At 40.2% G+C, this 24,951-nt stretch overlaps 1 protein-coding gene across 2 annotated transcripts in view; it reads left to right on the top strand.

Moving 5' to 3' along the window:
- Positions 1-24,951, top strand: part of ZNF385D (zinc finger protein 385D) — a 506,733-nt gene that overhangs the window by 567 nt on the left and 481,215 nt on the right. The window lies entirely within an intron of this gene.

Raw genomic sequence — 24,951 nt, 5'->3', positions numbered from 1 at the left:
ATTTTTTTTTTTTTGCTTTTATGTTTTTGCTTTTTAGTTTTGCTTTTATGTTTATTTATCAGGGTTGTGCTTTCTTAGAGAGCAATTATACCCCTAACAAAGAATTGTATTTATTACTTTTATGACTAGCGTAGCTATAAAAATAAATATGTTGTTTTAATAAGTCTATAGAGGGCTGACCGCTGATTTAATAATGTGTCAGGGAACAGCCTAATATCATTTTTAGTTCTGAAAATATGACCCCCCCAGGTTCAGCAGCCCCCTGGACCTGCCTGCACGTTACATGCTGTCGTTTGCTTATTTCACTTACAAGCTCCCCCAGCTGTAGTGTAGAAGGTTGTGCACTGTCATTTAGCAGGACAAGCACTCCTCTTGTCCAGAATAATGGTCCTTACATCTAGGGCTGCTCATTTAGCCAGAAGTTTCATGGCCACAGAAACCTTGACATGGTTTCTTGCAGTAATTAGCTCATTTCATAGACAGTGAAACTTTATGCTGTGTGTTTATTGTAATAACTATAGTATTCTCTGAAAGCAGAGCAATGCTTCAGAATGATCTGTTTGTGTGTTCTTCTCAATAACTAACATATGCTGAACACTGTTTTTTTGATTTTTTTTTTTTTTACAAGAAAAGTTAACGCCCCCCTCCCCACAAAAAAAATAAATAAATAAAAAAAGCTTATGTCAAGTTGCATGTTATTATATCAGAGTTTTATGTTTTTAGATAACATTTTGTAATATAGTAAAATGTAAATGTTTGACAGTTTAAATATTTTAATATGGTGAATTCCTGATTTTCGGAGAAAAAATGCTTACTTCTAAAAATGACTTTCCAGACCTCCTTACATGTTTAAGGTACTCCGTAATTTGTTAAAGACAAAAGGGAATGTGTATAACTTCATTCAAAATTATTAAGCAATTAGAATTATTAATTATGTGACTGTGGTCGGCTAGTAAAATGTTCATTTGATTGGTTGCTATGAACGATTGCACTTTGCAGATCATTACTGCACTGCCTTTTGTGGGCAAGCTCATATATAATATTTGACTTATTCATTATGCTAATAGCTCTTTAAGGTGGATACTTTCATCAGTAATGGTCAGGAGACATTTGATTTTAGTTTACTGCTGTCATATCATTTAGCAGATGATTTCTGATTGGTTGACATGGTTTACTGCACTCTGCACTGCTTACCAACTAAGTCAAAATTTAAGTGCAAAGGGAACAAGACATAGCTAAAATAGAATACTGAATGCTTAAGGTGCGATCTATCAGAAGACCATAATAGCTGGTTGTGTCATTTACTTCTTTATATGACCCGTCAGGCATTTTAAAATGACAAGTCATCCAGGGCAACAAGGCAACACTTATAGAAAAATAAAATTTATATTCAGAAAACGTTTACTGTGCAGAATTGCCTTATCATTAGCTTCAGTGGTTACTTGAGTATAAGCTAGTGATAGTTAATTTCCAATTAAAGTTGACTAAATCCAGGAACAGACTTTGCTTAAGCAATGGAAAACAGTAGTAAGGGGTTAGCTCGAGCAAGTGACATTTGCAGCAGAAAAACAATAGCAAGGAAAGAAACACTAGAAGTCATGGAGATATGTTTGTGATGGAATTTGGTTAATAGCATTGTAGAATGTGAGTCACTGAAGGGCAAATGAAGGATGGATTGAAACATTCACACCTCGTCGTTTGAGTGCACTGCATGGGGATCCATCATAAACTATATATTTTCTCATAATTGTCACATTTCACACTCTTCACTAGCATCCTGGAGCAATTATTTTTGAATGCTGTCAGGAATTAGAGTACAGGTGCTACAATAAATGTTTAGTGCCAAATGGACAGTACATTTTGTAATAAACTAATAGCTAAGGGGGCTGTGCCAAGGTAATATACTGTAAAAAAATGCTGAACTGCAAATCATTTCAGTTCATTCCAATTTCCATATTATTCTAGGAATATATATTCAGGTTTTACTTGGTTGTGGGCTTTTTATAGAATCCATTTTTTTTTGGATTGCTTTTTGTTCAATAGTTTGCATATAGTAACAATTGCGATCATTATCCCAACATAATTATTTGGTTTGTCTAAGCCAATAAAGACCGAAGTCAGTGATTTTATTCCTAAATGTTGGAAGTGTCACCAGTATATTTGGCACCCACAAGGTGAACTGTGCTGCTAGCCAGGACACATGGGCACATCCTATATTTACACTTTAATTGTACAAGTGATAACTTTTTTTATGTAGTACATTGAATCACTGTCGGTGTAACTGTTTAAAAGAAAAGTAGAAAAAAAAGATGGTGTAAACATTCTTAATAGAACAGTAAAACCAGCTTATGTTTGCCTGTCAGAAGTGTTATAGCGGACATAAAGTCTAATACGACTTTTTTTTTGGCCTGGATAATACTCCACAAAGTGATAATAGATCAAATGTGACCACTATGAAAATCCACTTAGACTTAAACTCTACATCTTTGGCTTTCAAAGTTTTGCTTGTACTGAACGATTTAAGGTTTCACACTGTGCCGATTTATGGATTAAAAGTATTAAAGCTGTAAAAGCAAGAGATGGAGGTTAAATATGATACTCACATTGTTGGGTGTAGTTGTGATGGTGGATGTGGAAGATGTAAAACATGAAACTCTATAGTTTTTTTTTTTTTTTTTGAAAGTGAAAGAATCAAATTTTTGTGGCTTGAGGTCATGTTTCACTTCTTTCTTATTTAGCTGGTCTTCACTGATGCTAGTTTCTGAAAGCCCAACATATTCCACTATCCAATATAGGGAATGATAAACTGATCTCATCAGTCCATGCCCTCTGGAGCTTACCATTTAATGGAACTACAACAGAGCAGAGGACTGTTAAGCTATCAAGTTTTCAAATAGTATGACTGCGTACCAGGAGTCACGTGAAAGGTCCATGGGTCTCTTTTGCTTGTAAAGTAAATTTATTTTAACAGTTTGCTGTCTTAGCAATAAAAATCATGCATGAAACAGATCTGGTAGAGTATTTTTATTTGTTGTAAAATTAAAAGTGACTGTTTGGAAAACAGTTTGCTTAGAATTAGAGGGTACAAAAAATACACTGAAATATGCCAAAGGATACTTGAGATAAGTGGACATATATTATGAATGCTTGGTAAACATCGACAGTTTAAAAGGAGTATGAAATCTATTAAAAGTTAAGACACACTGAGCTTAACTATAAGTATTTTATTTACTATGGGTCCCTAGAGCCTGGCAGCACAAATATGAGAACATCCAAATTGCATACAAATAATGCTCTGGCTATAATTAAACCCAGGACCTCAGTGCTGCAGGGCATTCATTAATATATATTGTATACTTTTTATGTTGATTTCCACCCTGATCACATAAGAAAGCCAATGGTGAAATGAGTTTTCATCTGACCAAAGTTCAAAAGTAAAGGGGAAGCAGGCATTACATCAGTAGGGTGATTTATGAGCCAGGCAATTTAACTCTGGCCAACAGAATATGTATACACTTCAAGCAGCCAATCAGGGACAAAGTAATGTCTGTTTTTTCCCCCTTAAAGGGGTTGTAAAGGTTTATCTTTTATTCTCTAATTAGGTTCCTTTAAGCTAGTGCATTGTTGATTTACTTACCTTTTCCTTCGATTTCCCTTCTAAATGTATTTTTTCTTTGTCTGAATTTCTCACTGTTCCTCCTCTGTCAGCTTGCCCCCATCATCCGAGCTGTTCTTGCTGGGGGTTAGTGAGCGTGCTTGCCCCCTCCCTTGGGACTACATCCCTGGGGGGAGAAGCTGTGTATGTTCACAGACACGGGAGGCAGGGGAGCAGAGGGCGTGTCTAAGATGCTGTAACTCCGCCTGCCATGCCATGTTATTGCAATCAGAATGACGATCTCAGTAGCACAGCCTTTACTCCGCCCCCTTTATGTTTAGTCAGTGTATGGGCATGCTGGGTGGCGGGAATGGGCATGGCTGCTGGGCAGTGAGAAATGAGAACAGTGCTCGTTCTCGTTCTTTGACACAGCGAAAAAGCGGCACTGCACATGCGCGATGCCGCTAAGCATCAAGGGAATTGTAGTTCATTTGAAGACACTACGTTGCTGCATGGAGCGTGCTCTAAAAAACAGAAGCTGGGGAGATCATAGATACACTAAAGGAGGAAGTTCAGAAAAATCATATGCATTTAATAGGTAAATCGAAAATTTCTGCAGAAATAACAGCTATATTCCTGATCTATGCTGCATATAGATCAGATATTGATAAAAATAAATGTAGCTTTACAACCCCTTTAAGCTGATGTTGGAGAGCAGCACATCACAATTTATACCTGCTTAGGGGCTGCTGTTCCTTGCTTCCAAAAGAATGAACTCAACGGGCCAGTAGAGGGTTGCTTTATGTATATAGAACATCTAATATTGCTGAAGGGGACATTCATATGGCATCATAGCCAACCAAACTCAATAAAGGTTCAGACCAAGTCTACAGATAATAGTATCCATGGATAACTATGAAGAGCCTGTAGCTCTTCATCGTTAATAACACACACATTATACATTCATACCACTAGAAATGTATTTACGAATGGGGAATTTCATCATGTTCAATAGACAGACACATTTTTGCTTGTTTCCTTAAAGCCACAGGGGTTGATTTACTAAAAATGGAAAGTGCAAAATCTGGTGCAGCTCTGCAAAGAAACAAATAAGCTTCCAGGCTTTTTTGTCAAAGCTTAATTGAAAAAGCAGAAGTTAGAATCTGATTGGCTACCATGCACAGCTGCACCAGATTTTGCACTGTCCAGTTTTAGTAAATTAACTCCATAGTAACCTGATAAAGACATAAAAAAGCTAATTTTGTAATAATTAATATTTAAAAAGTTTATTTTTTCAGTGCCCTAACATACAGTATTACATTTGTCACAACAGAGGAGTTAGGTTTTAAATCTGTAAAACAAGAAAACTCGAAAATTAGTGTCTTGTGGCCCTCATATTAGGGAACTAGGGGATTTTATAAATCCCTATTCCCATATTCTTTTAGTCACAAAATCGCAACAGACTTATATCTACATCTTAGAATATTTCTACATTTCTCTAAAGGAATGTATGTTGGGATTTATAAACTTACTAATTTTACATTTTTCAAGGCTTCGATTCCACTTCAGAATTGTAAACATTTAGTTATCAAAAATATGAGATTTTTTGATACAATACTCCAATATAATGCTCAGAACATGTTATGGACAAGAGATGTTAAGGTCCCAATTTTCAAAAACCCTTATGGAGCTTAAGTTAGACTATAGCATCATATACCCTATATTGTTAAAAGTATTGGGACACCTGGCTTTGCACACACATGAACTTTAATGTCACCCCAGTCTTAGTTCATAGGGTTCAATATTGAGTAAGCCCATCCTCTGCAGATTTAACAGCTTCAACTCTTCTGGGAAGGCTGTCCCCAAGGTTTAGGGGTGTGTCTATGGGAATGTTTGACCGTTCTTCCAGAAGGGCATTCGTGAGGTTAGGCACTGATGTTGGACAAGAAAGCCTGGCTCATAGTCTGCTCTCTAATTCATCCCAACGTTGTTGAGGTCAGGGTTGAGGTCGGGTTGAGGTCAGGACTCTGTGCAGGCCAGTCACTTTCCTCCACCCCAAACTCATTCATCCATGTCTTTATGAACCTTGCTTTATGCACTGGTACACAGTCATGTTGGAACAGGAAGGGGTCATCCCCAAGCTGTTCCCACAAAATTGGGAACATGAAATTGTCCAAAATATCTTGGTATGCTGATGCCTTAAGTTTTCCCTTCACTAGAGCTAGGGTGCCAAGCCCAACCCCTGAAAAACAACCCCAAACCATAAACCCCTTCCACCAAATGATTTAAACCAATGCACAAAGAAAGGTCCATAAAGACAGGGATTAGCGAGTTTGAGGTGGAGGAACTAGACTGGCCTGCAGAGTCTTGACCTAAACCTGATAGAACACCTTTGGAATGAATTAGAAGGGGGACTGAGAGCCAGGCCTTCTCATCCACATCAGTGCCTGACCTCACAAATGCACTTCTTGAAGAATGGTCAAACATTCCCATAGACACAGACCTAAACCTTGTGGACAGCCTTCCCAGAAGAGTTTAAGTTGTTATCGCTGCAAAGGGTGGGCATACTCAATATTTAACCCTACGGACTAAGACTGGGATGCCATTAAAGTTCATGTGCGTGAAAGGGCAGGTGTCCCAATACTTCTGACAATATAGGGTATATGATGCTATAGTCCAACTTAAGTTTCATAAGGGTTTTTGAAAATTGGGACCTCAACATCTCTTGTTCGTAACATGTTCTGAGCATTGTATTGGAGTATTGTATCAAAACATCTCATATTTTTAATAACTGCGTGTTTACAATTTTGACAATGTTGTTTTTTTTTGTCACAATTATGGAAACAGGGATGCTTGCTGACAGGTCAGTTGTGGGCCTCTTTCCTTGAAGAATCAAGACCCCTTTCTTTGAGAGAAATATTTTCTTCTAATATTATGCCAATACCTTTTTTATGCTCATTCACTTATTTCATAGGGCTTTGATGTGAATACTCTAAGCCCTTTCCAACGGAATGTGTCCTATCAGACCATTTTGTCGGATATTCCGACTGTGTGTTGTCTCCATCGGACTGTTTCCGTCGGAATATCCGACGGACCAACTTTTCCAACTTGCCGGTAAAATTTTCCGACAAAATGCTCCAATCGGACATACTCCGATCATGTGTAGCCTACTCCGACGGACAAAGTGCCACGCATGCTCAGATCAAATTCCTAGACCAAAGCTATTGGCTACTAGCCTGAACATAGTCCCGTCATAATGAAATAACGTTATCACGTTATGTACAATCGGATTTTCCGACAACTTTGTCCGACCGTGTGTATGCAACAGTTTTGGACAAAATCCGTCGGACAAAATTCATCGGATTTTGTTGTCAGAATGTCCGACCGTGTGTACAAGGGCTAAGTGAGTGTAGACTTGACAGACAAAGTTGAACAATGTTGACTGTGAGGTAAATCCAGCACTGTTTTTATGGTCTATGTAAATTGGTACATGTTTATTGGTGTCATAAGTCCAGTATGGTTAGTTTTCTGTATGTAAATGACAAAGTATCCCAAATTGTTTCTGATCCATACCTTTTAACCTGTCCTCAGTTCTTAATCCTAACACCAACCCTAACAGTTCCTCTCTGAGATTTCACAGCAGCAAAATACACTTTTCTATGTGTATAGAGTGATATGATGTGTTTTTGGCACTTGTCACTACCTGACATGAAGTTAGTAGTACATGTGTATGAAAGAGAATATTCTCAGTGTCCCCTCATACATTTTCTCATGTATGGCCAGTAAGTGATTCAATGCCTTATCTTTCACATGAAATCTCCACAAGACTGAGTGGAGCTAGCAAGCTTAGTCAGAGTTACACGATTCTCTTTGATCAGAGAAACACTCCTAATGCTGTGGATGTTTATGATCAAAGAGAAGCACATAATTCTAAGAATGTAATTACAGAGATCCTCTTAAATCTTTATGGATACATGCTCTATATATACAATCATGTGGGATTCCTAGGTGGAGGTGGAATCTTATTTTTAGAGACAAAAACACTGTCATTGATTGATGGTTAGGAGATATTCCTTAACATAAAGACATGAAATGTTTCCATTAAAAATGTGAGAGTTTCTAATTACACAGCATAGGTTGTTTGTTCATAAAGCCTTCTTTATGCAATGGGACGTATGTTCAGTAGGGGACCTACATGCACAATGGTCCATATGCAATACATTTTCCTTTGATAGGCTTGTGTATATTATAACCTCATGCCGTTGAGAAATAATGATTAGAGGAATGGGACAGAGCTCAAGTCTTACTACACTACTGAATGTAATTAAATGCAGGGCTATGGAATAAAGGCTGATCAGAATCAAGTATTACATTGATAGGCAAATACTAACTTCACCTGGCAAAATAGTGAACTGGCAAAAAACAGTCCAAAGACCGATTGATAGTTCGTCATGAATTAGATTGTTTGGGGCTTCCCCAACATGGTTCCCATGCTCCTAGTGAGTGCAGACTTTCTGCTCCTCCTCCATGGCGGTAAGATTATTTCAGATTTTAGGTGCTGAAAGCGGTACAATTATTTTGCATGAATATTTGACATTTTATATTGTAGTCCTGTAATTTTTAGCCCATATTCCGACTGTGTGTGGTCTGCATCGGACTGTTTCCGTCGGAATATCCGACCGACCAAGTTTTCCAACTTGCCGGTAAAATTTTCTGACAAAATACTCCTATCGGACATACTCCGATCATGTGTAGCCTACTCCGAGGGACAAAGTGCCACGCATGCTCAGATCAAATTCCTAGACCAAAGCTATTGGCTACTAGCCTGAACGTAGTCCCGTCGTAACGAAATAACGTCAACACGTTATGTGCAATCGGATTTTCCGACAATTTAGTCCGACTGTGTGTATGCAACATTACTTCCGGACCTCGGAATTACTCTGACGGATTTGGTTGTCGGAATCTCCGACCGTGTGTACAAGGGCTGAGGAATAACACACTTAAATCTGTCCAAACCAGGGTCTAGCAGACATCCCGGGTATGATAAAGTTTGAAAAATTAAATCATAAATTATAATATAATAAATAACTATAAATAATTATACCAAATAATAATATAATAATAATAAAAATGATTTAATAATGTAATCAAATCAAAAACACTGAAATTTGCTCAGTTGCAGAATTGTCCCTGTCATTACATTTCATTCTGCGAGTGATTCCAATTTGTTATCTCTGTTTTCTAGCTGGTCTAAAATAATTTTTGATGTAAAGGGACAGTTTTGGTTGCTATGGACAATCTCCAGTTTCCAGGCATAAAGAACAGTTTTTATAAAATAAAACTGCGTGCAGGACACTGGACAGAACACTAGGGACAAAGGGGGTGTGAAATTATTACATACAGCAATGTAATCTGTAAGATTACATTATACTGTATGTATACTGTGTGTTTCACTTTTTGAATTTGGCACCGATCTCTGCCCCCGTGCGTCGCAACGCTTGCAGCGATGCAGTCCCGAGTCTGGCTCGGAGTTACCGCTTTTGGTATAAAACGTCCACCCCGAGCCAGACTCGGGAATACCGCCAGGGGGGGTTAATATCTGTTGTCTCTGTTTGATCCAATTGAAATTTCACTTTTAAGGCTGCTGGTACTTACGCATTCCCTTCACTATATGACTGGATGACAAGACGAGCAGTCACAAAAATACGTGTGTGTTAAGAGCTGTGGTCCAACGTTATTTTATTCGCTCAATGTATTTTAACATTTCATGTTTTTATACACACTCCTTTCTATAGTTTTCTAAATAAATACTTTGAAATTACTTATATACGTTATAATTTTGATATTTTTGATTTAGTTTGTGCCTTAAAAGTCCACCACGCAGGGGATTTTTTCTTTTTCTTAAAGTGTAAAGCAAAGAAAATTTTAAATCGAGAAAACATATTCAGAACATCCCAAAATATATATACATTTGTCCGTGTTTTATTCCTAAAGGTCCTGGAAGCACAGAAAAATATCTAGTAATCTGCCTGAAACGTACACAGTTAGATTAAGTGAAATGAATTAATAGGCTTTTTTTCAGTGGAGAAGGGGGCAGGCCACCATTGGAAGCTTATGAAATGCATTGCTACTTTAGACCCGACCTTTTAACCCCCGCAGATCTGGGAGTTTAAAGTTCTGAAGAGGACTAGGCATCACAGGACAGAAGATTTCTTTAGGAACCATCAGCCTGCAGAACCTACTTCATTACAGTTAAGTTATGTGACTGCAGCAATAGGTAAAACTAACATTTAACTAAACTTCAGCTTTAAAATAATACTCCTTTCTCCCTATCATATCTCAACTTCTTTGTAGAAAATGAGTAAGCAATGTCCTTGCCTGTACTGTTAAGCTTTTGGACCTACAGGGACTAGTTCTAATATGGAATGAGTCCAATTCCAGCTAAGATACCAAGGTAATGGACCATACAAATCTCCCAAGATCTTGCAATTCAGATCTTACGCTTAGCTAACGGGTGCATATATTTCATCAGAACCTTTTTAGATTAAATTCAAAATAACAAAAAGGCTGAAAGCTAATCAACTAAACAGTTAAAGTGGATGTGTCATAAGCGATAATATGAGGGTTGTGAAAATAGCCAATTGTCTGTCTATTGAGTTTAATAATTATTGGGTCATTGACCCAGAAGAAGTATACAGATCAGAGAAAAGTTAAAAGTTCTTGTCTGGGTCCTATAAATAAATCCAAGTATTAAAGCAAGGTTAGCATGATAGCCAGGAAGTTTGTATTTTTTTTAAGCTTTGAACAGAAATGACAACCTCCTTGCTTATCTTGTGAAACATTTTCGTCTATCACAGCCTGGCAACTGAACGCTCAGTTTCTCTGCCTTGATCCCATGGTCTAACATGTCAATACATTATGTTAAGCAAATTATCATAAAAAGGAAAATAAGTGAAAGGACCTGGCAGTATTTCTTACCAGCAGATTCAAACTTGCAATGTGGGAGTAGAGTGGGCAAATTGTTGGTAGATTGGATTTGTATGGATTTTGATTTATTTGATTGCTTACATTTTTATGGTTTCTGTAATGTCCTACCACATGAGATTGTGAAAGCAAAATAGTGGAACCTTTACCACTTGCTGCCCAGAGGCTGTGGACATCTGCTGCTGGCTAGGGAGTCTGCACCCTCAGGTTGGTTATGCACAAAGGAGATGGAGGAACAATCATTCCCTGATCTCTTTTTTGATTGATCAAATAGGAAATGAAGAGGATTTTGCCATTTCTGTTTTCAGTGATGTGTTTCCCTGTTCAGTACAGCCAGGGAAGCATCTGATTAAACTATCTGTGATTGATCAGATGTTTTCAATGACAGAAGGGGGAATAGGGGTCTAAAATACCCCTGATCTGTTCATAAAATGTACCTATCACTGCCCAAAAGCAATGAAACAAAAAGAAGTGTAAACATAGTAAATAAAAAAGATTAAAAAAATAAAAAGGACCCCTTTCCCTCTATGCAGGTATCACTATGAGCTTCCAAATAAGAGCAACAATTCTATCACCAGAGCTAATTATATGATAATGATGATAATCTGTAAAGCAGGTATATGCAATTAGCTGACCTCCAGCTGTTGCAGAACTACAAGTCCCATGAGGCATAGCAAGACTTTGACAGCCACAAGTAGTTTGTGATACCCAGAGGCAGAGGCATGATGGGACTTCATCATTTCATCATCATCATTTCACAGGCATGTGCAATTTTAAATTTAGATTTTTTTGATATGTATTTATTCGACACAACATCATGTTTTACATTTTACCAAAAATGTGGTATTATATTATATTTATGTGCACTAAAATTTATTTGAATGTCTTTTTCCCTGAAAATTTGTGTTTGATAAATATCTTTGCAAATATCGTGTCACATAAAAAATGCAACAGCCAATATTTTATTCTCTAGAACCTCTGATTTTGAGCATATATTGAGCATAGATAATGCTTACAGGTTCTAAGTAATTTTCACAAAAATGCAGATTTTAACACGTATATGAAAATTTCAAAAATGCTCAGGTAGGAAAGTGTTTAAATGTCTTTGTTACAACAGAAATCTAAATTATAACATTTAAATGGAGAAGCAGTAATAATTTGATCTAGGAAGTTGAATGGCCATCTATGGGGTCGGGAACTATTTTTATTCACTACAAATAAAAAATTGGCAAAAGTCACCTTGTGTGAGGATTAGTTTGCATTCCTTATAACTGGTCATAGAAAAGCAGATGCCTTTCCTCAAATACTTGAATAAATATAATCTTCTCTTAATAGGCTAAACGGTGAAAGCAGTCATGTGTAGTGAATGATCCCCCCCCCCCCCTTCTTAATAGGAAAGATAACAATAGGTGAATAAGAATAGTTGACAATTAGAACAACAGCTTTCCATCATGTTGGAAAATGTGTTTAAATTCAAATGAGTGATTTGAGTGGTATTTGCTATCTCCTCTTAGGGAAACCCTAAAAACCTGGTATTTACCCATACATTGCATTGATATAAATAAATCAGGCACATTGCTTGTCATAATTGGGCTGTGTATGTCCATCTGTACAACCAAGCTACTCAAATCAGAAAAGCAATCCTAAGTGAACTCCTTCATAGAACTGACTTTAAAAAAAAGAAGGTAAAGATGTAATCCCATGGAACGAATCAAAACCACTATATTTCAACTCTCATCAGATCAGCCAGGACAATCTCGACAATTATGTCCAAAAGACAAGCACAAAACAGAGCACAGAGAGTCTGGTAAATTTGATAAATGCATTCACAAGATGGTGAGATGATGTTAGCTCATCAGTGGCCCGGGTCTAGTCCAGATGACCACTTTCACTATGGCCAGCAACTGGGGTTAGGCTGTGCCATGTGATGGATCCCAGGAATGGCTGCAACACACTTAGTAGATATATGCAGAGCTGTGTTCTGCAGTTATGATGAGTATGCATTTTGGGATAGATTCCCTTTTTTTAGCCTTGAGATAACGTTAACTTTTATTAAAAGTGCTCCTAACCTAGTTTACAATGTAATGCTACATGGTTAATTTGCAAGTGTAATACTTTAAAGTTTGACACAGGACAGTTCTTCTTTAAACTATGCGTTTACAAATTCTGGCAATATATAATGGGAAGGATAAGTGGTAAAAGACGTATATGCAGAGAACAATGTGGCTGTGGACCAAAAGTTTTATTGCAACTTCACAACATGGCACATGCTGTTTTGTCAAGGTTTTTTTTCTTGCGTTGTTTGATTTTGGCCAAAGCAAAATTACTCTTCACCACTTGAAAAACTTGGCAAGCATAATAGGATTGCAGCAGCTGTAATGAAGTTTAAGTATTTGGAATTTTATTTTATCTTTGCACAAGCTTATCATGGTCTCATGTGCAGACACTGTAATATAAACAGACTAGAGTAGTTAAATAAAAGACTGTCCACATTTTTTTTTCCTTTGCTGCCATTTCTAAAAGATTAGTTTTAGGCTAATTATCAAGAATTCCAGTTCCACTCATGTCTAGAAACCTCTTTTATGTATGTAAAAACATCTGATGTTATATGAAAATGCATTATTGTGCTAATGCAGAACTAAAATACCTGTTATGTTAAAAGGGATTTTCACTTTGTTTAGTAATTGGTTTTCAGTTTGTGATTTCTCCTTGTAGCAACACCCTGGGATGTTCTATGGCAATTTTGAAGCCCATGCACTCCAGTGTCGTACCGCCTAAATGAGCATAATTTTGTCTAATAGATGAGGGAGGGACCCACTGTTGCCTACAAGCAGTATATATTATAAGCCACTCTTGACCTGTCGTCTTGATGGCTAAAGGGATACTGAGAGAAGTTTATAGATGACTCCCTCTAGTTATGTATTCTCTGCATGATATTGCTTGGTGGACTTTAATCGGTTCAGGTCCATCCTATAGCAGTTTTACTGCTACAGGGTGAAACATATATATATATATATATATATATATATATACATATATACACGTGATCTGACACTTCCGGGTAGGGGGTACGCATGTGCACTACCGGTGACTTGCTTCCACTGTGAGTACACACAGTGGAAACTGATCGGCATGTGCACAGTACCCAAAGTCTGTTAGCACCCAAGGCAGATCACCATTCTGACAGGAGGGAGGGGATGGAATTTGTGTCCCTGATATATTCACATAGTAAAATCACCTTACAGAGTATATTTCAAGTGGAGAGCCACCCTGAAAAACAAAAATACATAAAAATTTAGCAAAAAATCAGAAAAAAAAATGAAAAAAATGTTTTTTTTAAACTTACCAGAAATGCCTGTTGCTAGGCATATCGTCCTAATCTGCCTCTTCCTCCTCCGTGGTGATCTTCGGTCTTCTCTCCTCTGGGCAGCGTCTTCTGGGTAATGGGGCACTGTGTGTTTTGGGAACTGTGTGTCCCAGAACACAGCGCGCCCCATTCACAAAACACTGCGCGACTCGTGCATGCGCAGTAGGAAACGGGCAGTGAAGCCGCACAAACCAATCAATAAACGCTTATTGGGGTTTTTCTATACCAAAAATATGTAGCAGAATACATATTGGCCTAAATATATAAAGAAATTCGATTTTTTTATTCGATTTATATTTATTTTTGGGATATTTTTTATAGCAGTAAGTAAAGTTTTTTTTTTCAAAATTGTCTGTCATTTTTTGTTTATAGCACAAAAAATAAAAATCACAGAGGGGATCAAATACCACCAAAGCAAGGCTCTATTTGTGGGAAAAAAAGGGCATATATTTAATTTGGGTATAATGTCTCATGGCCGCACAATTGTCAATTTAAATAACGCAGTGCTGTATTACAAAAAATGGCCAGTTCATGGGGGGGCGTGGCCGGCCGGAACCGAGGACGGACGTGTTTTAGCACAGCTCCGCCGGGCCTATCTTTATCTGCTGCCATCCTCAGCTTCTAAGTGCCCTACATACCAAAGAACTACCTCACCTTGTTCCTCACAGGGCTCCCCACCAGTTGGGCTACTTTTGGAAGTCCTCATCCTCCCGTGCGCTGCAGGATTCCGCCCGTTTCGGCCGCTGGGGGCCGCCTCGCCGAACGCCATTTTGCGGCCTACTAGGCCTCAAGAATCCCCGGACTTTCCTGCGGGACGTCCGGATCCGCCGCCGGATCGAACGCATCCCGCCGCCGCACCGCTACATCCGCTGCATGTGGGAACCTCTTGGGATCCTCAACTCTGCTTCCACCCGGCCTGGTGAGTCCCCCTGTGGGGATAACTGCTCTGATCCAAACTCTCAGCTGCCTGCTCCCCTCCAAGCCTCTCCTCCTTATCCCACATCCTCCAGACCCTGCTGACCCTGCTGGGATATCCCCACAGATCCCTAAGAACTGACCCATTGCCACCGGTATCCCACCCCACCAGGCACGCCTCATCACTAGCAGCTCTCTCCCAGCAAGGCCCTGGCTTCGGCCTATACTGGAGCATAGAGGCCATCTTGCTACACCCTGCTACACCTTGTTCTTCATAGCTCATAACTCCGCAGGGTATGGGCCTTATTTCAAACTCAATCCATACTAACTCAGGGGCATGGCTAGCCCCTAATTGAGATGCCTGCCTGAGTCATTACCTCCATTCCATAGCGGGGAGACGAGCTACTCACAGCTATTGTACACCCCGAATAGGCATACCGCCTGGACTGAGACACACATCCGGACTCCGGGGCATGTCGAAGAAGCGACAGAAACCCCCTGCGCCGCGCCGCCTCACTCATTATTACACATCTGCCACCATGCAGGAGGCCCAAGATGGCGCCGGCTCCGGGAGCTCTCGCAGGTCCTCTCCCAGCCCTCAACGCTCCAATGGGAAACCCCATCCTCGTCATGCAGAAGAGGACACCATCACTCTCCAAGGGACTGAGATGGACACCCTCCCACCACCACCTATGCCGCTGGGCACACCTCACGCTGATAGAGGTAAGAGATTGGCCTCTTCCCCTGCACAATCCCCAGGCAAGGAACCTCACGCGAAGAAGCAGCTCTGGTCTGCAGTTGTGGCAGGTGGACAGAATGCAGACCGAACCCCCTCTCTTGCGGCAGTCCCAGTATCAGATAACCCAGTTTCAGAAGCCACGTTAAAAACCATGCTGCTCACACTCCAAACTGATCTCCACAGAGAACTGCAATTCTCGTTGTCCCAGATTCACGACAGAGTGGATTGCCTGGAGGAGAGAACAGATACCATCGAGGAGACGTTGCAAGACTACTCCAAAGCTCACAATGAACTTTTGGATGCACATGACCATCACTCCGCAGAAATCCACCATTTAAAGTTAAAAATGGCGGACTTGGAAGATCGCGCTAGGCGCAATAATATCAAATTCAGAGGGGTTCCGGAATCCGTTAAGCCACCGGACATTATTCCATACCTACAGCAACTATTCACCACACTGGTGCCTCATCTGAGCAACACTGACATTTTAATTGACCGGGCCCACAGAATTTCTAAACCCTCTCATCTGCCTGATGACGTCCCCAGAGACATTCTAGCGCGCATCCATTTTTTTCATATTAAGGAACAGATCCTTGCCACTACCAGATTATCAAAGTCTCTACCACCTCCCTACAACGATGTCAAACTGTTCACAGACCTCTCCCCGGCCACGATGGAACTTCGCAGAACTTTCTCTCCAGTCACATCCATCCTGCAACAAAAAAAGATCGCCTACAGGTGGGGCTTCCCCACGAAACTATTGGTGAGCTATCAGCAGCAAGTGATCCCCATCCTCAACCCCAAAGATGGCTATAAGAAATTAACCAATTGGGGTTTCCTCCCGCTACCCCCGAGAGACTCCCGCCGCACTAATGAGCATTTTTCTTCACTCCCTCCTGGAAAAGATACTACTTCACGAAGAGAGCGCGAAACCTGACTCCGCGGTACACTCCGGTCCGAACATGGATCTCCCCGTTATGGACGGACTGACTCTTGCAAGTATATTAATTTACTACTGTTTGCTTTAGTTTCTTTGAACTTGAACAACGTTACTGTTTGTTTGTTGGTGCACTCTTCCTCTTTACACCCCCCAAATTAGAGTGTGATAGGCACACGAACAGATACCCGTATTCATACGGTTCACCCCCTTAACACCCTTGCTCTCTTGTTTTGTTTTGTGTTCATCCGGTTTTTTGTTTTCTGTTTTTTATTAGAGGTTTGCAAACCCTGTTTTCACAGCACACACTTGATACTTATTGTATTGCCTTCTCTTCACTTGTGTTCGCTACAGTAATCTCTTTCTGAGTCTTCCCTCTCCGTTGTCTCCCTATAGGCATGGCCCTCACGATCTCCACTATCAATGCCAAAGGCCTAAATTCCCCATTTAAGCGTAGCCTCCTCTGGAGAGAGGCGTCTAATCTCCGCTCTGACATCCTCTGTGTTCAAGAGACTCATTTCACACAAACTGATCCCCCCAAATGTTCTAACAGACGCTACCCTCACACCTTCTTTGCGAATGCTTCACGGAAACAGAGGGGGGTGATGATAGCTGTCAGCACCTCGGTAGACTTTGAGCTACACCAATTCGAGAAGGATGCAGAGGGGAGATACATAATTCTATCGGCCACAGTCAATACCCGTCCTCTAACCATTGTAAATGTATATGTTCCTCATGTTGCACAAAATAAATTTTTTACTACCCTTATGGCCAAACTAGCTCCGTACAGATCGTCACCATTAATCATATGCGGAGACTTTAACGGTCTCTCTGACCCCGCACTGGACTCAACTTCACACGCCAAGCATAGACCCTCTGCCCTAGCAGCTATGCTTGCCCGCGAAGACCTTTATGACTCATGGAGATGCATGCACGGCTCAGAGAGAGATTACACCTTTTTTCCCCCCCCCCATCAATCCTACTCCAGAATAGACCTGATTATCACAGATAAACATGTATTACAGTCAATTTCTGAATCAAGTATAGGACTTATCTCGTGGTCCGACCACGCCCCTGTCACTATTAAACTAGCCCCGCTATCACAATCACCCAGGCACACTCTCTGGAGATTGAATTCATCCCTCCTTAATGATCCTAAACTTGCCTCCCAAATACATGCAGAACTCCTCTCCTATTTCCAATCCAATGACAATTCCGTTGATGACCACGCTGTCATCTGGAATGCCCATAAAGCCTGCCTACGCGGCCTTTTCATTAAGTTGGGTGCACAGCAAAAAAAGGCCCGTGCGGCCACCACGGCTACCTTGCTCCAACAGATTCGAACCTTGGAAGCCATAAACAAATCCTCCCCTTCGGACATGATCTCCGCTGACTTAAAAAACCTTAGGGCTAAACTTAGCGAACACCTCCACATGAAATTTGAATACTATATAAAACGCCTTAAGCTACAATCCTACTCCTCAGCGAACAAACCGACCGCATTTATGGCCAAACAGCTGAAGCGACAACTCACTCACAAAAAAATTTCCTTTCTGACAACCTCCAATAAAACACGTATTACTAATCCCCTCGATATTGCTAACGAATTTAGCAGCTTCTATCATGCTCTTTACAACCTCAACACCACTGACCCCTCCCCCCCACCTTCCCAAGCCGATATAGCTAATTTCCTAGCGTCTGTATCGCTCCCTACGATCACCCCTGAACAACTGGACTCCTTATCGGCCCCCTTCCTCCCAGAAGAAATCCATTCTCTCATTAAGAAGCTCCCCCTACATAAAGCCCCGGGCCCAGATGGCATTACCAACGAGTACTATAAGAAATATGCTGACATCATCGTACCCTATCTCTGCAAAACCTATAACCAATTTGCGAGCACTGGACAGATCCCCAAGGAATCCCTAGAAGCACTTGTAGTCACTATCCCTAAGCCAGGAAAACCTCCTGATAGCCCAGCGAACTACCGTCCCATATCACTCCTCAACACAGACACCAAAATTTATGCCAAACTTCTAGCCCAGCGACTAGCCGTAATTCTCCCAGACCTAATACATCGTGACCAAGTGGGCTTCGTCCCAGGAAGGCAGACAGCAGATGGAACCAGACGATTTGTCGACCTGATTCAATGGGTCGAATGTAAGCGAACGCCTTCTCTCTTCCTCTCTCTGGACGCAGAGAAGGCGTTCGATCGAGTCTCCTGGCCCTATATGGAGGCAGTCCTCCGCAAGGTAGGGCTCTCAGGCTCCTTCCTGTCAGCCATTCTGGGACTCTATACGCACCCTAGTGCACGGGTGTGGACCTCGGGCATAATATTGAACCCTTTTCAAATCACCAATGGCACCCGCCAAGGATGCCCTTTGTCCCCATTGATATTTGCCCTAGTAATGGAACCCTTAGCGCAGACTATCAGACAAAACCCCCAAATTAAAGGCATCACGGTGGCAGACACAGAACATAAAATTGGCCTCTACGCCGATGATGTTATCATTGCCCTCACCGACCCACTTACCTCACTCTCTGAGGTTCAACGCACGTTGGACTCCTTCAGCGCTGTATCAATGTACAAAGTTAACCATTCCAAATCTTTAATGCTGAATCTTGGCCTAGACCCACACACCGTGTCCCAGATTTCAACAATGACCTCTTTCATGTGGGCTACTAATTCTTTCCTCCCGTACTTAGGTATACAGCTGACATACCCCAGCTCCATTCTAGTGAGAACCAATCTTGAAACTCTACTGGGCAAACTTCACCGCCTAACCAAAGACCTACTGACTACACCGGCTTCCTGGGCAGGTAGAATTGCACAAACCAAAATGTATCTACTCCCCCACATTCTCTACTTTTTTCGCTCCATCCCCCTCCCGCCCCTACAAGCCCATCTTAAAAAGCTCCAAGGGATACTTAATGCTTTCATTTGGCAGCACAAACACCCCAGAATTAGAAATACTATCCTCCTGACACCCACTCGCTTTGGTGGCATGGGAGCCCCTAATCTCAAAGCATATTATCGAGCTGTCCTACTAGATCAACTCAAAACATGGTGGTCCTCAGACCTACAACCTACGTGGAAGCAAATAGAACTTGCTACCTTAATGACAGACCCAATTAATATTTTGACAGCTATCTGGTTGCGTTTTAAACCTTCTCGTTACCCACTTGACTCAATTAACGCATCCCTTAGAGTATGGCAAACATACTTTCAAAACACTGCTCATGTCTCCCTGACGCTTCTCCCACTGGTCCCCCTAGAAGCCCTCCAAGTATTCTCTCCCGATCTCCCCATAGGGGTCTGGGCCGCAGCTGGGATTACTAATCTGAAAACATTATTTTCTTCAGCAACTCCCCTATCCTTCTCCCAACTACAATGCACCTATCATGTCCCCTCCACAACATTCTTTTTATATCTCCGGATCAGGTCCATCCTAGCAAATCTTCCTCTTTCCGCCAAGAACTCACTCAAGGATCCCCTACTACAGTTTTTTGGGAATAAATCTCAAAAAAAGGGAGGCATTTCACTCATCTACAAAATACTCACCTCACCAGACCCAGAAGTTGATCCCGCACGCACTGCATACTGGTCATCTAAACTGCAGCACGTAGTTCCCCCAGAAACTTGGCAGAAAGCTCTGAATGCTCCGGCACGCTTTTCTCACTGCATCTCACATTGGGAATCTCTGATGAAACTTTATCATGGTTGGTATTACACACCGACCAGACTGGCTAAAATTTTTCCCTCTTCCTCACCTAATTGTTGGAGGAACTGCGGTGACAGAGGTACATTACTGCATATCTGGTGGAGCTGCCCCTATATACAACCATTCTGGAAAAAAATTAAAAACCTAATACACCAGATTTGCAAAATAACTTTCCCGCTCTCTCCCACTGACTTACTACTAGGTCTATCCGTCCTCTCGTGGCCGCACCACCTGCACGCCCTACTGACCCACATCCTTGTCGCCGCCCGACTAGCTATTGCAAAAAGTTGGAAATCGGTTCATTCCCCGACCCTGAAACAAGTTCTCATATTGCTGAATACCCATTTTGTATTCGAATACGCCTTTGCTAAAGCTAACCTCACAACCGATAAGTTCCTGTATGCCTGGAAACTTTGGATAGCAGACCCCAGGAGTAGCCCACTGCACTGAACATCCTGGGTATCATATCCAATTTATATCTGCTTCCTAAGCTTGATGTTACCCACAATCAAGAATATACCCAAAGTACCTATACTAGACCTACCCGTATATTTTTCTCTTGTCTGATTTTTCTCCCTCATTCAGTTTTTGCCTATACTATGTCCGCAAATCAAACTATGGTTATACCTGTTTTCATTTTTTTATATTTGTACTCTTATATGTCCTCACTCATCCCTTTTGCAAACCTCCCCTTCCTTCAAAACCGAGTATCCTGCTAGAATTTTGATATGTTACTGTGTTATACACCATGTCTGCATACCTGTATCTGTATGTACCCTACCTGTTTGACAAGTTTACTGCCAGGGTATGCCCATTTGGCTATGTATCTTTTTGCTGATTTTTCTTTTCATCTCATAATAAAAATTTACAGTTAAAAAAAAAAAAATGGCCAGTTCATGAAGGGTGTAAATATTCTGGATGTCATATGGTTAAACAACTGTATCTTTAGTGGATTTTAAATTTAATTATTTCAGTAGTAATCAAATAACAAGTTTGTTTACAAAATAAATGTAGCTTTTAAGGAACGGGATTGCCATTAGTACATGTTTAGGGCAGCATGGTATTTAACCACCAGAGCCATTTGTTTTTTGTTGTTGCAAACATTAAAATTCACATTTACAGCCTTGAGATTTGTTAAAAGATAATATATTTTCTGAAAACAGAGACCTTGGAGAATAAAATAATGGCAGTTGCAATGTTTTATGTCATATGATAATTGCACATATGTTTGACACACCCATATTTTAAGTTAGACATTTTTTTTTTAAAGTTAAAATTGCATACAAACACCATATAATATCCAATTTTTTGTAAAATTTTAACGATGAGTTAACAATGTGAAAAAGCAATACAATTCTGTACTTATAATGACCGAGAGATAAAGCTTCAAAAGCCTTAACAGGTATCAGTTTACAATTAACCCCCTATGTGTTAGCTTAGAAGAAATGACAGACGTTCTTTAAGGAGACATCAGGGGTCCACTGATTGCCACCATGTGTGCCCCCACGGGCGCGTGGCGGCTTTTATCCTGAAGGACGTCATATGACTCCCAGTCAGGATAACAGTCAATCTGCTATTGACCGGGTGAGAAGTGGTTAATGCTTTAAAATATATGGAGGGGGTATACCTGTAATGGTTTTTAAGCTTATTAGACTTCAGCTTTTTCAGCAATGACAGCCTTCATATTTCTCTGAAGACAGTTTTCCTTTCATTGCTCTTCTTGCATTTTAAATCCCCTCTTCTATTTTTATAAATATTGATACTGTAAAGAAAATGTGCATCAATTTTTCGTGCTAGACATGTACTATTTTCAGTATAATTTTCTTCATTTTTACATAACCTATAAAGCCTAAAACAAGATTTATAGATATGTATTTGTTTTCAACTACACAAAGCTGTCTTTCTTTTAAATGACTAAATCTAAGCTAGTTTTGCCTTTGAAAGCAAAAAAAAGTGTTGTATTTGTATGGATGGCCATTCTTTGCACCACAGTACTTTTAAGTCTCACAAGCAAACATTAAAAATTAATCATTTAAGTAACTGCCAAACCTGTAAGTGGTCTCTCAGTTATTTGAAGCTTCATTTATTTTTTAAAATATGCTAATTATCTATCTTGAAGTATTCCAAATGTACTTTTAGTAAAAAAAAATGCTGACAAAAACACAACCCAGTGTGCTATTGCATTAGTTAAAAGTCATGATTTTGCTGTGTCTTTATAATACTATATAGCACGTTTATTAATGTGCCCTGCTTACTGTTTTATTTTCTGCATCTAGAATTTCTGACAAAGCAGATATTCTAAATGTATTTTAGGTTCAGTTTCACGCTCTTTTAATAATTTGGATCAAAATGACCAAATATATTTTGAGCTCTAATAAGAATGGTAATTTCCTGTAACTACTATTTGTGTGCACAAAACATAAGACAAATGTCTGTAGCAATGGGGCAATGTATTTCCTATATTATCTATTCTCTTATGGATAAATCATGGAGACTCTCGAATAGCTAGAGGTCTAAAGCCCAACTCAAGCTTTTGGACACCCCACTCTCTAAAGTCCCCCCCCCCCCCATTTTTTTAAAAAATATCTGTATACATAATTTTCATCCTGCATTCTTCTGGATGGTCCTGTGATGTGCTGTTCTCTTTCCTCTGGCGGTGGGGGGGGCTCTGGAAGTAAGGTGAGTATTTCAATGAGAGCTTGTTTTTATATTTTTGGTTCCTGGAAAGCTATTAATTTTTAAATATTTTAAGCTAGAGCTGAGCTTTAAAGTGAACTTATAGTGTGCCCATGTATTTGATAATTGCTCTCTCTGCTCATTTCCTACAGTATACTCACATTCCCTTTGTACTGCCATGGACTTTTGCTGTTTTTTTGACCATTAACTCCCTAGGTTCAGGGAGGGCAGGGTAGGGAGAGGGTCCAAGGCCCTATGAAATTCTATCCAGATAAACTTGGAGAAACCTCAGGACATTTCTCTTGCTTTTAATCCAAAATGTGACTTTACATAGTTACATAGTTAGTAAGGTTAAATAAAGACACCAGTCCATCCAGTTCAACCTGAGTGAGTGTCTACAATTGTCCCTATCCCTGTACATTGCACACTCACATCGGTCCCTAGCCCACAATCCAAGGTCCCCATTCATATACTAGGACCAATTTGGAACAGAAGCCAATTAACCTACCTGCATGTCTTTGGAGTGTGAGTACCCGGAGGAAACCCACGCAGGCACAGGGAGAACATGCAAACTCCAGGCAAGTAGTGTCGTGGTTGGGATTCAAACCAGCGAGCCTTTTTACTGCTAAGTGAGAGTGCATACCACTACACCACTGTGCCTCCCTTGACTTTAGGCTACAGGGGAAGTGGTAGACTAACAACTGAAGGGAACCTGTTACTTTACTGAAGCCGGCAATACACGGTGCAATTTTTTTCACGGTGCAACCCATGGATGCAGGAAAGAAATTTGCACAGTTTCCCCATCAACACAGACAGTGCTGACAGGGGAATCAGCAATTGTCTGCCCCCACAGGAGAAAACTGTGATTATTGCTAGCGGCTATAGCAGCCACTAATTATTGCCGCAAGAGAAACCCGCAGGCTGGTTATACCCAAGTTGATCTATTGATCAACTTGGCAATTCAGCCTACCCATTAATGGTTAGAATCTCGACAGAGTTTCTGCTGAACTGGTCAAGATTTGAACTGTGTATGGCCAGTCTTACATGGGAAAAGTACAGGTTTGCCTTAAGTAGGTAATGCCAAGTTATCTGACATTTATTGTTTAATGCTAGATGTAATTATGGGTCTACATCGTTGTCTGGATAATCATTTTATGAGGAAAAAAATGATATTTTCCCAGCCCAGGCATAAACATTTTTGCTGCTGTACTGTAATATTTACGCCTCAGATTTGCTAGCACAAATATCAGGGAGGTTTACAAAATATCCAAATGGCTTCATAGAGCAATAGTTGCATATGTTCTATTCATACACAAAATATACAGTGTTCATAGGGTTTCATAATTTGAGCAATTATATGGCATTGAAATAAAAGCTTTAGTACAATAACAATAGCACACCAATAAAGCCTTTGCCAAAACAAAAGTTCTCAACAAGACTAGAGGCGAGGAATCCCCATGTACATTTGCCAGCTGTCCCAATTTAAATGGTTTGAACATTAGGAAAATGCCTGCATTTTGTTTCAAACATGGATTTGATAAAGATCAATCAACCAAATTAGTTATGGCTAAAAACAATGTTGGCAATCCTTTCTTTGTGTTCCATTAATGGTTTGTTATATTTCCAGATCGTTTTCTAAGTTTCTCTTTGATTCATCAGCAACAAATGACAGTACTTAATTTACAAAACCCCTACTCCTCATTGCTTGTGTCATTACTGTTTGAGATATAATGTAGTATATCATTTTCAACTGGGATGAGTGTATCCTACAGAAATGCACAAGATCAATAACTATTAGAGAGACAGCAATTAAGTTGTTCACACAATGGTATTACACACCTGCAAAACGTCATACTGTCTTTCCTTCCGTTTCTCAGTCATGCTGCAGAGATTGCATTTCTACTGGCTCATTCTCACATATATTCTGGGAATGTGAGAAAGTCTCCCAAATATGGAAACAACTAGAAAACTTTGCATCCAAAATTTCAGGCAAAATTTTCAGGCAATATCATACAACCT

Source organism: Lithobates pipiens, unplaced genomic scaffold (assembly GCF_037356315.1).
Source record: "Lithobates pipiens isolate NorthernLeopardFrog02 unplaced genomic scaffold, aLitPip1_a1.2 Scaffold_19, whole genome shotgun sequence".
NCBI classification, from domain to species: Eukaryota; Metazoa; Chordata; class Amphibia; order Anura; family Ranidae; genus Lithobates; species Lithobates pipiens.
The sequence above is the reverse complement of the archived record's forward strand: the minus strand, read 5'-3'. Positions and strand labels throughout refer to the sequence as shown.